The following is a 3,048-nucleotide window of genomic DNA, read 5'->3' as shown; positions in this document are numbered from 1 at the left end:
ATATCTGAAAAAATGGCCATCATGCATCGTTGAAAAGTTGCGGGTGCATTGCATAGTCCAAAAGGCATCCTCCTATATGCAAATGTCCCAAATGGGCAAGTAAAAGTGGTTTTCTCTTGATCGTCCGGGTAAACAGGTACTTGATTATATCCAGAATAACCATCTAAGAAGCAGTAGAAATCTTGACCAGTCAACCGTTCCAAAATTTGATCTATGAAAGGTAGAGGGAAATGGTCTTTCCTAGTCATCGAATTAAGTTTTCTATAGTCAATGCACACGCGCCAACCTGTGGTTGTGCGTGTTTGTATCAATTCTCCTTCCGTATTTTCAACCACAGTGATACCTGATTTCTTGGGTACCACTTGTGTCGGACTCACCCACTTACTATCAGAAATTGGATAAATGATTCCGGCATCTAATAATTTCACCACTTCTTTCTTGACTACCTCCTTCATGTTAGGATTGAGTCTTCTTTGCATTTCTCGGGTGGGCTTTGCATCATCTTCGAGATGAATTCGATGCATACAAACAGAGGGGTCAACCCCTTTCAAATCGGCTACAGACCATCCTATGGCATGTTTATTCTCTTCTAGCACCCTTAAAAGTTTACCCTCCTGTTCAGTAGATAAGTTGGCCGCGATGATTACAGGGAGGGTATCTTCTGGTCCTAGAAAGGCATACTTAAGAGTTGTCGGAAGTGGTTTTAACTCAAGTTTAGGTGGAGAATCAATGGAAGGACAAAGTGGTGCGCTAGCAATAGGGGGAAGAGGTTCAGGTCGGATCTTCCAAGGAAGGGAACACATGGGAGATTGATTGTCGAGTAAGATGTTAACTTCTTCTATGGCCTTGTCTATATCAAAGTTGTCAATGTCAAAATGGGCCAAACATGCCTCTAAGGGGTCATCTGCTAAGATATAGGGAAGGGCATCCTCTACAAGATCATCCATTTCATCAATTAGGCAACACTCGTCTTCCCTCACATGTTGGTCAGCGGCATGAAACACATTCAACTTAATTTTCATGTTCCCAAATGATATATCCATTGCCCCAGTTCTACAGTTGATACATGCATTGGCTATAGCTAAAAAGGGACGACCAAGAATCACAGGGATTTGTTTTTTTATGTTGGGCACATGTTCCATATCAAGGATGATAAAATCTACTGAAAAATAGAATTTGTCTATCTTAACAAGAACATCTTCAATCATCCCCTGTGGTATCTTCACAGATCGATCAGCCAATTGTAAGGACACCGAGGTAGGTTTTAATTCACCTAACCCAAATTTTTCATAGACTGAATAGGGTAGAAGATTCACACTTGCCCCTAGATCTAAAAGTGCTCGATCAATGGAGTTATCTCCTATGACACAGGAAATAGTGGGAGCGCCAGGATCTTTGAATTTTGGAGGGGTGTTGTGTTGGAGAATGGAACTTACCTGTTCAGTTAGGAGAACCTTTTTAGGCACATGAGTCCTAGATTTTCGCTTTTGGGTGCAAAGGTCTTTGAGAAATTTGGCATAGGAGGGAACTTGTTTGATGGCATCAAGGAGTGGGAGGTTGATTTTAACTTGTTTGAAGACCTCCATCATCTCTTCTAATGAAGTTCCCTTCTTGCCAAAGGGAGAGGGTGCATTAAGTGCTTCAGGGAATGGAGCCTTTGGAATGTGGGTTGTGGCAGATGGTGGACTAGCTGAAGAAGGTTTTGGGTTTTCATGTGATATATTCCTCTCCTCTTCTTCACCTTCCTTATTGTTACCCTCCCCAACCTTATTATCTATTATACGTCCACTCCTTAGGGTAGTCAAAGCATTGGCTTGCTCATGATTTAGTCGAGTTTCTTGAGCCACGTATTGTCCCCTAGGATTACTCATTGGTTGACTTGGAAGCTTACCTTCCTCTCGCTTGTTTAATGCATTGGCTAGTTGACCCATTTGGGATTCTAGCTTAGCAATTGATTGCGTGTGAGAGTGCAATAGTTGTGTGTTTGCCTCCAAACCTTGAAGGGCAGTCAACACTTTCTCCTCAAAGGCTGTATTTCTTTGGGTTGGAGGAGGAGGGTGTTGAAATTGAGTTGAGGGATGGTAGAGATGAAAATTCTGAGGGTTTTGAAAATTTTGGGAGTAGGGTTGGGTATTATTCGAAGCTTGCTGCCTCCAAGAAAAATTTGGATGATTCCGCCAACCCGGGTTATATGTATTGGAAAATGGGTCATTACCCGGTCTGGGCTGTGTTTGAGCAGCATTGATGTGTTCTTGCACGAGTTCGGGGAATTGGGGTGCTGAGGGGCACTCATGAATAGGATGCGATGGGCTAGAACAGATAGCACATACTTGTGCTTGGGAAGAGCTAACGACATCTCCTATCATTAGTTGGTCAATCTTATGGGACAATGCATCTACCTTGCTAGACAGGTCCATAGAATGACTTATTTCACAAATGGCCCCTTTTTTGTGAAAATTAGGGGGTGCTTGACGAGAACATGAAGCATGGTGGAGGGAGTTTTCATTAAGATTTTCAAATAGTTGCCATGCTTCATGCTCATTTCGAAGCATGAAAGTCCCCCCGCATGCAGCATCGATCATCTGACGGTTTCGTTCAGTCAATCCGTCATAGAAACATTGCACTAGCTGCCACTTAGGTATTTGATGATGAGGGCATTTACGGATTAGGTCCCGAAATCTCTCCCAAGTTTCATGAAATTCTTCTCCCTCAGTTTGGGAGAAGCTTGTAATGGCACGTCTAAACTGGTTCGTTCTTCCTATGGAAAATTATTTTTTTAGGAATTCTTGTTGCATTTGATCCCAAGAATGAATCGAGTTGGCTTCTAAAGAATTCAGCCATTGTTTGGCTCTATCTTTAAGGGAGAAGGGAAATAATCTAAGTTTCAGAGCATCATCAGTGAAGTTCTGAATCTTGACAGTGGTGCAAATCTCAAGGAATTCATCTAGGTGTTTATATGGGTCTTCATTGGTGAGCCCATAAAAAGATGGGAGCATTTGGATCACACTAGATTTTATTTCATATTGTACAGCTGCTACTTCAGGTAAT

General features: G+C 42.2%; 1 non-coding gene across 1 annotated transcript; it reads left to right on the top strand.

Annotated features, from left to right (window-relative positions):
• The first annotated feature begins 2,640 nt into the window (after positions 1-2,640).
• LOC120106587 lies at positions 2,641-2,746 on the top strand. The gene has a single exon (XR_005508704.1). It is a non-coding gene; the product is annotated as a small nucleolar RNA R71 (small nucleolar RNA).
• Positions 2,747-3,048: the final 302 nt, after the last annotated feature.

This window comes from Phoenix dactylifera, unplaced genomic scaffold, assembly GCF_009389715.1.
Source record: "Phoenix dactylifera cultivar Barhee BC4 unplaced genomic scaffold, palm_55x_up_171113_PBpolish2nd_filt_p 000576F, whole genome shotgun sequence".
NCBI lineage: Eukaryota > Viridiplantae > Streptophyta > Magnoliopsida > Arecales > Arecaceae > Phoenix > Phoenix dactylifera.
This window is presented reverse-complemented; position numbering and strand designations above follow the sequence as displayed.